Genomic DNA, 14,158 nt, shown 5'->3' on the forward strand with positions numbered 1-14,158 from the left:
CAAGGCAGGAGTTGCCATACATGGAGAGCAGGAAAGGAATAGAGGCATGCAACTTTGGGTACAGGACTATAGATGCCAATTGGCTTTAGAAGCAATACATTTATTATGGATTGTTTTAGATTGCTTGCACAGACCCTGAAGCCACTAGCTTTAAGAGGATGGGAGAAATCTCGGGCATGAAAACAGATATTGAAACTTTGTTAAGCTTGGTGAGTTGTTTCTTAAAAGAACACAATGTGCTTTTCATGCATTTGTTTAGCTTGATATCTAGCTAGTAGATATTTCAAAGAAAGCATCATGAGAGCTTTGGGGCAGGTGATGATGAAATGTTTGGGGATGGTCAGAAGGCTAAAGGAGAGAATTTTGGTCTAAATATTGGTGATCTTGGTAGAGAAACTAAGGAGGGTTTCCTTGAATCTGGCCTTCGGTTGTGATGTTTTTTGGTTTCAGAGGTAACTACAGCAGAGAACAAGTTGCTACAGTTGCTGGAGGAAAGGTGAGTTTATACTAATTTGTATTAAAGGATGCAGCTTTTGCTAACACGGCGAATGTGTGGAGGACCTCTCTGACTTTTTGGAGGCAGGGGCAGTTCCATGAAATTTCTGTATTGTCTATAGTTTATTGGAAGGCTTTGAAATCAGTGGGTATCATGGAAATCACCTCCAGCCATCTTCCTATAGACTAGAGCACGCAAATCCATTTATGAAAGTGCTTTAGCAGCAAGAATATTTTGTTTCCTCTTCACCGTTGCTGTGATGTAGAGGAGTTTGACACTTTAAGATATGTGAAAGAACAATTTACTTCATCTGCAAATGTTTGAATTGATTTATATACTTGATTCAACCCATCTAAGTACAACAACGACCTACTGTGTCTGTTTTTCAAAATTTCTTTGACCTTCCTTTATCCATTTTTTTGTTTTTCTGTACTTGCTCTCATCTGTTTGCCATCCGCAACCCCTTGGTCTGTTTGACTTCCTCTGGTCTGTTTTCTACATATATATCGGTGACCACTCGGTCTGTTTTCCATGAATCTCATACTTATACCAGAACTCCAGCCATCTTAGAGGAAGAAGATACTTTGGGGCATATTTACTAGAAAATGACGCAGCGCAGTGCTGCAAGCCATCTTGAGCTGCGTCATTAGGAAATGCAGGGATGCGCTGTATTTATAGCAATACGGCGCATCCCAGTGCTTTCCCCTGCACTGGCACACAATTGGCTGCCTAACGCCAATGCAGGCATGGTGCAAGAGTGTCTGCGTTACAGGACTGTTTGGTTTTGTGCTGGAAGAGACACCTTCCTGCACAAAAACAATAATTGATGGCGTTTTCTTCCTTCTATGTGTGCTGCAGATTGCAGCACACATAGAAAGAGCAAAAAAAAGGAGAAGAAATAAAGGTATTTCTATTCAATGCGCCACTTTAATGCCTCCCCTGGGGAGGCGTTAGAATCTGACGCATTCCCAGGTTTACGAAACCTTGTAAATCTGGGAATGAGTCAGATTCCATGAGTGTTGTGTGTGAACAACCCACAGCAACACCCATGGAATTTCCATTTCACACAGAGTAATGTGTGAAGGGGGCTATATTTACAAGGCCATGAAAAACCACACATGGGTGGCTTTACATGACCTTGTAAATATGGACCAGCACACTGCTCCTCCTGAGCGTCACAAAAGTGAGGCTCCGGCGGCGTGAAAGTGCCGCAGGGGCATTGTAACTATGCCCCTAAGTATCTTCTTCTGCTAGCATGCATGCTTACAATGGATGCCGAGCCATCCTACATCTACATAAAGGGGTTTGGCGTGTGGAGAAATTCATGTGAGCTGACGTGAGGCATTACCCTGACTAAGGCAAGAGGCCAATTCTTGCATCTCGGGCCAATGTTCTTAAACATATTTTCTATTCATTTTGTGTTCATTTTACATGATCTGTGACGATTTTAAAGTGGGACGCATGGCTTTTGTTTCACATCGGTTTTGTGAGGTTATTTCATGATAGTACATGTCACCTTTGCTATAGCGCAGCAGCAGTGGCGATTCTTATATATATTTGTTTTTAGGCCAATTTTCTGAGGACCTGTTCTGTGTTTTCATGGTTCAACATTATTTGTTTCAAGGATTCAGTAAGTGTTTTCCCATACATTCGTAGGACAGAGAAATTGTATCTCTTGAGCTATTTCAGTAAGTTGTTCTTGTGAAACTCAGGGCCTCATTTATGAGAAATGTCGCTGTAAGACCTGGGGTCTCCAGGCCCTAAGGGGGTAACGTGACACGAGCGGCTGGGCACCCAAAGGCTTGTGTGTAAAGCGACCATACAACACACACATCCACTGAAGCCAGGAACGCACACAATAAGGGACGCCACACTGTAGAGATTTATGCAAATACTCAAGTTTATCCAAGCAGTTCGAGATAAATGCAGTTCATGGGATAACAAGGCAATTCATAAGATATATATGCACTTCAGGAGATATAAATTCAGTTAAGTAGATGACAATGGCAATTCACTTATGTCAGCGTTTGATCCGCCAGCACCATATTCACCAGTATGATATTCACCAGTATGATATTCACCAGTATGATATTCACCAGTACCTTGTATATTTTACTCCCCGTGGTAGGGTTTGGGCATTGTAGCGCCACTCCTAGGGGCGTGCAGGGATCCAGGGCAGACCTCGTGGGCCTACCGCTACCTTGGGACAAATCTGACGAACACCTTCAGAGCAGAGCATTAGAACATAGCGCCACTCGTAACCAGTAAGCGGCGAATACTTCAGCACTGAGCATTAGAACATAACGCTACTCGGAATCAGTAAGCAGTGAATACATCAGCACTGAGCATTAGAACATAACGCTACTCGTAATCAGTAACAATGAATACTTCAGAACGGAGCATTTCGAACATAGCGCTTCTCGTAATCAATAGCAAGGAATACTTCAGAACGGAGCATTTAGAACATAGCGCTTCTCGTAATCAATAGCCATGAATACTTCAGAGCGGAGCATTTAGAGCATAGCGCTACTCGTAATCAATAGCAAGGAATACTTCAGAACGGAGCATTTAGAACAGAGCGCTTCTCGTAATCAGTAGCAATGAGTACTTCAGAACGGAGCAGTTCACGGAGCACCACGAGTCACACGGAGCGAGCCTCTCGTACGGTGCAGTTCGGGAGACACAAAGTTCCTGAATAGTCAGTGGGGAACAAGGGGCGAATCCCTCGGAGGGGTCTCTCTGTCGTGGTGACCAGGGGACTCCCATGGAGAGGGAACCCGGGCTCAGGGTGCGGTGTGGCTCCCAGCCTGTAGGGGGCGCACCGGGGTCAGTCCCAAGCCTCCGGGCTTACCTTGCTCGATGTCGGGGGGCGTCCACACCGGCTCCGCAGTCCGCAGGCGATCCTGTTGAGATGGGGGCCGGCCACGGCCTCACGCACCTTCACCACAGCTGCGACGGCAGCGACGGGGCCCCGGGCTTCTCCTCGGGCCTCGCGACGATGAGGGGCACTCTTCCGGCCTTTGGTCCGCAGCGGTGAGCGCGCTTCAGCCTTCGCGCCACGGGGGGGGGGGGGCTCAAATTAAGCTGGGGGGCTCCGCGCTCAACGGAGCACGCTGCCGGGGATCCCAGGCCTGGTCAGGGAGCGCAGAGGTCACAGCGCTAAGACCTGGTTGATCCTCAGCGATACCACAATTGGTTAGGTAGGTAGTTTCAAGGTTCAGTCTGGACACGCAGTCTCAGCATTCAGTTCCGGCAATCAGTTGCTCTTGAAAGTCTTGATGGCGCAGATGTATCTGGCGCCCTTAAGGGGTTCTGTTACAGGGGGGTAGGGGGTGAGTTGGCGACTAGGTCCTTCCTAGTCAGGCTGGGCAGAGGTTACCTGGGTCCTCCTACTGCTGGGCAAGATCAGTGGGTTTCACAGGATCCCTCACTCACTTAAGAGGCAGCACCTAAATCCTGTCACTCTCAGAGGCATAAGTCCCTGGCTAGGCCCTACCGCCTACACTCCTGCGTGGATTCTCCAGCTCTGCTTTACCCCACTGGCCAACTGACTAGAAAAAGTTCCCCCTCTCACTTATGTATCCCTAGGTCAGGTGACCTCTAGCCAAGGCGGCAAAAGTAAAACCACACCTCCCTTCTAGAAGGTTCCAGCACATTCCAGGAGCTTCCCCATTCTACCTGTGGGACAAAAAAGGCGGGCTGGTGTCGCAACATTGTTGTGGGGTTCCAGCCAGCTCCTGGCAGCTAGGGTGCTACTAATAAAGACCACTCTGCAGTAGCAGGGGCCTGTGGCAGCCATCTTGGGAGAAGGGAGCACCTGCACCTAAAAACTGGTTGGCAATGAAAAGGCGCCCGGAGACCTAAGTCCAACATCAAAATGAGGGTGGAAAAATGAGGCACGATCAAAAATAAATGGGGAGACCACCCTAGGGCTGACAGGTCAAACACGCATCCGCCCCAGCCGAAAGAGGGGAGAGCTACCCAACCTCTAGGGAGTTCTCATCGCTAAGGTGGAAAAACCTGGAGAGACCGTCAGCATTGGCGTGGTCAACTCTGGGCCGATGTTCCACCCGAAAGTCCATCCCCTGTAGGGAAATGGACCACCTCAACAACTTGGGGTTTTCGCCTCTCATCTGCATGAGCCAGCGAAGGGGGCGGTGGTCGGTCTGAATGAGGAAGTGAGTTCCAAAGAGGTATGGCCTCAACTTCTTCAGAGCCCAGACCACCGCGAAGGCTTCTCTCTCAATGGTGCTCCATCGCCATTCCCGAGGGAGGAGTCTTCTGGATATGAAGGCCACTGGTTGATCTTGACCCTCAGTGTTGAGTTGCGAGAGCACCGCACCTATGCCGTGCTCTGAGGCGTCGGTCTGCACAATAAATTCCTTGCTGAAATCCGGTGTTGCTAGTACTGGAGCGGTATACATCGCATGTTTCAGCGTGTCAAAGGCTTCTTGGCATGCAGCTGTCCATATGACCTTGCGAGGTTGCTTCTTCGAGGTCAATTCCGTCAAGGGGGTTACAATGGTACCATATCCCTTGACGAACCGGCGGTAATACCCAGTGAGGCCGAGGAACGCTCGGACCTCTGTTTGGGTCTTGGGGGGCTCCCAAGCCAAGATGGTCTCTATTTTGGCCTGGAGGGGTTGCACCTTACCTCCGCCCACCAGGTGTCCCAGGTACACGACAGATCCCTGTCCAATCTGGCACTTGCTGGCTTTAATTGTTAGGCCAGCGCGTTGCAGCGCCTGCAATACCTCCTGGAGGTGTTGCAGATGGTCCTCCCAGGTGCTACTGAAGACAGCTATGTCATCCAGGTAGGCCGCTGAGAAGGAATCCAGACCAGATAGTACCTGAATCACTAACCGCTGGAATGTGGCCGGAGCAATTTTGAGCCCAAAGGGCATCACTCGGAACTGGTAGTGGCCCTCGGGGGTGGAGAACGCTCTCTTCTCCCTTGCTCCTTCGGCCAAGGCAAACTGCCAATATCCGGATGTCAGATCAATGGTGCTGAGGTACCGGGCTGCTCCCAGCCGGTCCACCAGCTCGTCTGCACGTGGGATGGGGTGAGCATCTGTCTTCGTGACAGAGTTCAACCACCGGTAGTCCACACACAACCGAAGCTCCGGCGTCGTACCCGCTGGGGCCGCTTTCGGCACCAACACCACTGGACTAGCCCACGGGCTGCTGGAAGATTCTATCACCCCCAGCTCCAACATTTTGGCTACCTCACGCTGGATGCTATCTTTCTCTCGGTCAGAGAGCCGGTAAGACTTGTTCTTCACCGGGGGGCTGTCCCCAGTGTCCACATCATGGGTACACAGATGAGTGATTCCAGGCGTGAGGGAGAACAACGAGGCGAACCATCCCAGGACATTGCGACAGTCCCTCTGTTGCTCTGGGGTCAAGGATGGGGAGAGGACTACGCCTTCCACCGAACCATCCTTCTCTTGTACCGCTAGAAGGTCAGGAAGAGCTTCGCTCTCTTCCTCTTCGCTCCCATCCGTCACCATAAGGAGAGCAAGCTCTGATCGCTCATGGTGCGGCTTCAGGCGGTTGACGTGGAACACCCTGAGGGGCTGTCGGGGGGTCTTCAAATCCACTACGTATGTGGTCTGGCCTCGTCGCTCCACAATGTCGTACGGACCAGTCCACCGGTCCTGGAGGGCATAAAGCTCCCCAGGTGCCATGACCCACACCTTCTGTCCAACGTCCAACTCGACCGTCCGAGCGTTGCGGTCATACCACTCCTTCATCACGGTCTGGCTAGCCTCCAGGTTCTCTGAGGCCGCCTTCCACAGCTTGGCCATCTGGCTGCAGAACGCCAGCAGGTAGCTGACAATGTCACGGGGAAGGTTCTGCGAAGTCTTCTCCCACCCCTCTTTCACTAAACTGAGGGGACCCCTAACGGGATGGCCATAGAGCAATTCAAACTGGCTGAACCTGACTCCCTTCTGCGGTACCTCCCGATAGGAGAATAACAAGCAGGGGAGGAGGACGTCCCATTTATGCCTCAAGCCCTCTGGCAGGCTCCGGATCATTCCCTTCAATGTCTTATTGAAGCGCTCTACAAGTCCGTTAGTCTGGGGGTGGTAAGGAGTGGAGAAACGGTAGGTCACCCCACACTCCTTCCACATGGCCTGCATGTAGGACGACATGAAATTTGTGCCCCTGTCCGACGCCACGACCTTGGGGAATCCCACTCGGGTAAAAATCCCCAATAGTGCCCGCGCCACCACCGGTGCAGTGATGGTCCTCAGAGGAATAGCCTCTGGGTACCTTGTGGCGTGGTCCACCAAAACCAGAATGAACCGGTGTCCTGCTGCGGTCGGAGGGTCCAATGGCCCAACAATATCAATACCGACCCTCTCAAAAGGGGTACCGACCACGGGGAGCGGTTCCAAAGGGACCTTTAATTTAGTCCCAGTCTTGCCACTTGCCTGACAAGACTTACAGGTCTTACAAAAGGTGTCTGAGGCAATCCTCATCCTGGGCCAATAAAAATGAGGGACCAACCGTGCAAAGGTTTTGTCCTGACCCAGATGTCTGGCTAAGGGAATCTCGTGCGCTAACTCCAGCAGGAAGGCTCGGTAACATTGGGGGACCACTATGGCCCTCGAAGATCCATGTACCGGCACCCTGGGCTCACTGTATAGGAGACCATCCTCCCAATACACATGATATCCTCCCATCTTTTGACTGGCCACTTGGGCTGCGGCCTGTTGCCACATGCCTTCAAGCGTGGGGCACGCCCTTTGTACCTGACAAAATTCCTCCCGGGTAGGCCCTCCTCCCACATGCCAGTCAGCAAGGGTCGGCAAGTCCTCCATGGGAACGACATCCACCTCCACGGACTCCGGGGGCACCTCTGCGGCCTCCCCATCCATCTCACGGGGCGTGTCCTCTACCACCTTCTTCTTTCCTCTCCTGATGTTGGGTTGGGCCATGATTCCAGGCTCCAACCCAGGGTGAGTTCCATGCTGGGCAGCCATGGACCGCGTGACTACGCAAGTCCACCCTGGTAATCCCAGCATCTCGGTGTGAGCTCGAAACTCGACATCTTTCCACTTGGTGTGCTCCAGGTCGTTCCCTAGCAAGCACCCCACAGGCAAGGCAGGGCTCACCGCAACTCTTAGTAGGCCTTTGACTCCTCCCCACTCAAATGGAACACGAGCCACTGGATAGTGACTCACACTGCCGTCAGCCAATACGGCCGGATGGAACTCCTCGGGGACTACTTGGTCTGGGGACACCAGCCAGCTCACTACAGTGGTCATGCTGGCACCTGTGTCCCTCAGAGCCTCCACCTCCTCCCCGTTAATTCTCACCCTCTGCTGATATTTAGCAGTGTTCGGGGGCAGGGACACTACGGGGACCACCTCTCTATCCCCGAGTGAAACCAGGGTCAGGCCTGTCCACTCCCCTTCCCTATCTAAGGGCAGCTCCACCCCAAGCGCTATACTACTCACCCCGGGACTTTTCCCGCCCGTTGGGGCTGAGGGTCGCTTGCGACACTTGGGATCTCCCTTGTAGTGTCCAATCTCCCCACATTCGTAGCACCGCACAATCCTTGGCTGCTGACTCCTGTCAGGGTAAGTGGGTCTTGTGGAATTGGACGGGGGTGGGGTTCCTACTCCCTTCCCAAACTTATTTTGGGGGCCTTTAGAGAACTCCACCTTTTTATCTCCCCCCTCTTTCTTCTGGGGGAAACCCTGTCCGCCTTTCGAGCCATCTCCCCCGGGGCCCTTGTGAGACACCCGGGTGCTCACCCAAATATCTGCCTCCTCCGCAAGCTCACGGGGATCCATCAACTTGCGGTCCACCAGATGTTGGCGCAGCTCCGGAAAGCACTTATCCAAGAGGTGCTCCCATAAAAAAAGATTGTACACCCCTTGGTAGTCCTGCACCTCGCTGCCACGCACCCAACCATCTAGTGCCTTTCTCGCATAATCAAAAAAATCCACCCATGTCTGTGTGGACAGCTTATGGCTGCCATGGAACTTCTGCCTGTACCTCTCGGGGTTAAGACCAAACTTTTTCAGTAACGCCTCTTTCATGGGGGCATACCTGACCTGATCCGCCTTGGCCAAATATAGCAGGGTGTCCCTGACATTGGGAGGTATTTACCGATATAAACCACCTCCCCAATTACTCTCGGGTACCCCATGGGCAGTCAAGGCTACCTCGTATGCCTCCAACCATTTAGCAATGTCGTCCCCCACTGTGTAATTGGCAATGACTTCCTTAGGTAGGTAGAATTTTGACTCGTGAGACTCTTTAGGTATGCTGCCACCATTGTCCTTATTGGACGCATTCAAGAAGGAGGGCGCGCAGTTCCAACTCTTTCAGCTGAAGCCCGTGCACCAGCTTCTTTTCCTCCATTGCCCATCTCATGTTTTCTCTCTTTTGTTCCAACTTGGCCAGCTCCCACTTTAACTGCCTCTCCTCCCTCCTGTCCTCATACTCCTCTGGAGACGCGCTCCTCCTAGACCCTGTCCTACTACTGGCCCCAGAACGTCTCCCTGGGGGCACATTTTCAGACATATCCACATTAAGTATGCCTAGTACTTCTTGGGCGCTCTCCTCCTGAGGTGCATCTGGCGCCTCCTGTCCCTCATCCTCTCTCCCTTCTGGGTGGGCCTCTACCCATGCCCTTATGGCGGTACGGAGTTCCGGTCCTTTGGCCCTCTGCACCCCAGGCACCCCCATCCCCTACCCGAACTCTCTCAGTTGCTTCACCCAGTACCCCTCGAGGTCAGCTAACCGGAATTCCATCTTGACAGGTGGGGACCTAGATACTAAGGAAGAAATTCCTAGGATATGGGTGACAGTTACCAGCTAACCAGGATTCTTTTACACTCTCAGCCTGGACAGTGGAATCAATAAATACAGCAAATAATAGTTGCAGAGATTTGAAACAACAGGCGTTTAATTGAGGCGCCCTCCGTTTCACGGAAGGGTGCTGTATGGTCACAGGTCCTAATATCCCACCGCTCGCCAACAATGTAAGACCTGGGGTCTCCAGGCCCTAAGGGGGTAACGTGACACGAGCGGCTGGACACCCAAAGGCTTGTGTGTAAAGCGACCATACAACACACACATCCACTGAAGCCAGGAACGCACACAATAAGGGACGCCACACTGTAGAGATTTATGCAAATACTCAAGTTTATCCAAGCAGTTTGAGATAAATGCAGTTCATGGGATAACAAGGCAATTCATAAGATATATATGCACTTCAGGAGATATAAATTCAGTTAAGGAGATGACAATGGCAATTCACTTATGTCAGCGTTTGATCCGCCAGCACCATATTCACCAGTATGATATTCACCAGTATGATATTCACCAGTATGATATTCACCAGTAGGATATTCACCAGTACCTTGTATATTTTACTCCCCGTGGTAGGGTTTGGGGATTGTAGCACCACTCCTAGGGGCGTGCAGGGACCCAGGGCAGACCTCGCGGGCCTACCGCTACCTTGGGACAAATCTGACGAACACCTTCAGAGCAGAGCATTAGAACATAGCGCCACTCGTAACCAGTAAGCGGCGAATACTTCAGCACTGAGCATTAGAACATAACGCCACTCGTAATCAGTAAGCAGTGAATACGTCAGCACTGAGCATTAGAACATAACGCTACTCGTAATCAGTAACAATGAATACTTCAGAACGGAGCCTTTCGAACATAGCGCTTCTCGTAATTAATAGCAAGGAATACTTCAGAACGGAGCATTTAGAACATAGCGCTTCTCGTAATCAATAGCCATGAATACTTCAGAGCGGAGCATTTAGAGCATAGCGCTACTCGTAATCAATAGCAAGGAATACTTCAGAACGGAGCATTTAGAACAGAGCGCTTCTCGTAATCAGTAGCAATGAGTACTTCAGAACGGAGCAGTTCACGGAGCACCATGAGTCGCACGGAGCGAGCCTCTCGTACTCCGGTGCAGTTCGGGAGACACAAAGTTCCTGAATAGTCAGTGGGGAACAAGGGGCGAATCCCTCGGAGGGGTCTCTCTGTCGTGGTGACCAGGGGACTCCCACGGAGAGGGAACCCGGGCTCAGGGTGCGGTGTGGCTCCCAGCCTGTAGGGGGTGCACCGGGGTCAGTCCCAAGCCTCCGGGCTTACCTTGCTCGACGTCGGGGGGCATCCACACCGGCTCCGCAGTCCGCAGGCGATCCTGTTGCGACGGGGGCCGGCCACGGCCTCACGCACCTTCACCACAGCAGCGACGGGGCCCCGGGCTTCTCCTCGGGCCTCGCGACGATGAGGGGCACTCTTCCGGCCATCGGCCCGCAGCGGTGAGCGCGCTTCAGCCTCCGCGCCACGGGGGGGCTCAAATTAAGCTGGGGGTTCCGCGCTCAACGGAGCACGCTGCCGGGGATCCCAGGCCTGGTCAGGGAGCGCAGGGGTCACAGCGCTAAGACCTGGTTGATCCTCAGCGATACCACAATTGGTTAGGTAGGTAGTTTCAAGGTTCAGTCTGGACACGCAGTCTCAGCATTCAGTTCCGGCAATCAGTTGCTCTTGAAAGTCTTGATGGCGCAGATGTATCTGGCGCCCTTAAGGGGTTCTGTTACAGGGGGGTAGGGGGTGAGATGGCGACTAGGTCCTTCCTAGTCAGGCTGGGCAGAGGTTCCCTGGGTCCTCCTACTGCTGGGCAAGATCAGTGGGTTTCACAGGATCCCGCACTCACTTAAGAGGCAGCACCTAAATCCTGTCACTCTCAGAGGCATAAGTCCCTGGCTAGGCCCTACCGCCTACACTCCTGCGTGGATTCTCCAGCTCTGCTTTACCCCACTGGCCAACTGACTAGAAAAAGTTCCCCCTCTCACTTATGTATCCCTAGGTCAGGTGACCTCTAGCCAAGGCGGCAAAAGTAAAACCACACCTCCCTTCTAGAAGGTTCCAGCACATTCCAGGAGCTTCCCCATTCTACCTATGGGACAAAAAAGGCGGGCTGGTGTCGCAACATTGTTGTGGGGTTCCAGCCAGCTCCTGGCAGCTAGGGTGCTACTAATAAAGACCACTCTGCAGTAGCAGGGGCCTGTGGCAGCCATCTTGGGAGAAGGGAGCACCTGCACCTTAACACTGGTTGGCAATGAAAAGGCGCCCGGAGACCTAAGTCCAACATCAAAATGAGGGTGGAAAAATGAGGCACGATCAAAAATAAATGGGGAGACCACCCTAGGGCTGACAGGTCCAACAGTCGCATCGCTGCAACACTTCTCAGTGCGCCCAATTTGAAAGGTCTTGCGTCACCCTTACGCCTGCCATGAGACAGGAGTAAGGATTTCACGCAATGGCTTTCTCGAAGTGGCTCACTGAAATCTTATAGATGTCAATGCGCCACTTCTACGAGGGATTGATGCAGGCATACGCCCACCCTGCATACATTATACCTGGCGCAAGTATAATGTAGCGCAGGCGTTTACAAAGTGACGTATCTGTCTAGATGCGTCACTTTATAAAGAGGGAGCAACATAGCACAATTTTTACGCCACCCGTGCGTCTCAAAAAGTAATGCACCTGTGGCACAAAAGTGTTGCATGGGCTCATAAATAAGCCCCTAAATATTTTATGGTGCCTGGGAGGGTGTAGTTCTATCAGATGGATTTGGTGAGTTATAGCCATGCATGACCTACAGAAGTGAAGTACTCTGGTTTATTCATGGCTCATGTTGAGTTTCTGTTTGTTTATACTGTACAGGGTGTCTTCTATTGTGTTTTAGTCCTGAGGAAGACCCCAATTGAATGTGTTTAATAATATGTATGGACTAGAGGGATCGAAATGTTGGCGCTTTAGAAGACACAGCTTGTACTCCCTACATCGTGTTGGGTATATTAAATGACAGTGACCCAGTAAACATAGGGTGGCAGTAAGTGACACGTAGTCAAGTTTTACAAATATTTGACAAACCATTTTTGGAGCCCTTTTTACACTGCACAGCACAAGCATTGTATTCATTACCTTTTGTATAAGAATATCTTGCTCTAACTTATATGTATTGTCACTGAAAAAGAATGTGAATGTATTGGACAATATATCATATGCACTTTCTGACAGAACCATGAGCCTTGTGTTGATCATTGACAAATAATTATTTATGTGAAAAGAGGAAAGTTAAGCAGAATCTATGTAAAAACATCTACAAAGATTTTAAAGGAATTCACGCAGAACCAAGTATGACTACATTGATTACGTACCGAGGTTTAGAGCACTGATAAGCCAGGGTGCACAATATTAAAGAAAGTAGGACATGTTTAACGTTTAATTTCACTGTGGGAGGGTTAGCTGTTCCCAAGAAAGGCATTGGAAGTTAATATTAAAATTAAATATTGTTATTCCTGCATCGGAACCAGCTAAAAAGCTAATTCTTGGACTTTTTAAAATATTTTTTTCAAACCCAATGTGTTGGTAAAGTTTGGTTGGTACTAAATATTTTCCAAAAGGTACTTTTAAAAAGTTACCTTTAACCTGCCTAAAGCCTCCAGAAGTCCATTTGCATGAGCTTCCAACTCTCACCCCGGGGCTGAATAGCACCTTGATGAGGTGTGAACGTGGTCACAGAGCTGAGACAAAGACCTTCCCTTGCTGAGGATGTTGACTTTTCCTTGACAAGGATGGCCTAGGGGCTCCAGCCTCTTGCATATATTTAAAGGATATAGCAACACAAAAAGAAGATGGACGGAATACTGAACACTGTCAAACATTCACCACGAGTCAAAGATCTGGAATAAATCCATTGTTGTTTTGCTCACCATGTCACCCCAGTTTGGACTCAGCCATATGCAAATCAGTCTTGACCCTGCTCCCAATGGGAACAGTTCAGCCCAAACTGCCAGCCCAGGTCCTCCCTGGACCAGAAACCAAGCATCCTGGGACCAGTTTCGGGGTATCATCCCTTATCAGCCAGGCTAGCCTGGTGATGGGCCATCAGGATGCAAATCTCACACCCCTTCTCCCTTTGTGTGACTGTGTAGAGGGAATGCACAAAGCCTAGCTGTCACCCAACCCAAACATGTTTTCAGAGACAGGCAGAGGCACAGAATGGTTAAAGTAAGACAATATTAACTTTCTAAAAGTCCAATTTTCAGAATTAGATTCAAAATCTAACTCGACCATAAGTTGTGATATTAAAATGTGAGTCCAGAGACACCAAACTCCATATTTCTATCTGCTCCCAATTGGAGATAACACCTAAAAGGTGTTTAAGGCAATCCCAATGTGAACCTATGGGAGAGATAGACCTTGCAGTAGTGAAAAACAAATTTAAGAGTATTTCACTACCAGGACATGCAAACCTTAAAAGTACATGTCTTACCTCGTGAATACACTGTACCCTGCTCATGGGGCTACTTAGGGCCTACCTTAGGGGTGACTTACATGTAAAAAAAGGAAGGTTTGGACCTGGCAAGTAATTTAACTTCGGGCTGGACTGTTGCCATGAGGAACATGGTCAAGACTGATTTGCATATGGCTGGGTCTGAACTGGGGTGGCGAAGTGAGCTAAAAAGCGATGATGGATTCAACCCAGATCTGTGACGGGGGTGAGTTTCTGAAAAGCTTCAGCGCTCCATCCATCATCTCCTTCTGTTTGAAGTTGTTTAACTTGCCAAATCGAAATCACAGTTTAAAACTGCACAAACAAGCTCT

The sequence above is a fragment of the Triturus cristatus genome, chromosome 1_2 (genome assembly GCF_964204655.1).
Source record: "Triturus cristatus chromosome 1_2, aTriCri1.1, whole genome shotgun sequence".
In the NCBI taxonomy this organism is placed as follows: Eukaryota; Metazoa; Chordata; class Amphibia; order Caudata; family Salamandridae; genus Triturus; species Triturus cristatus.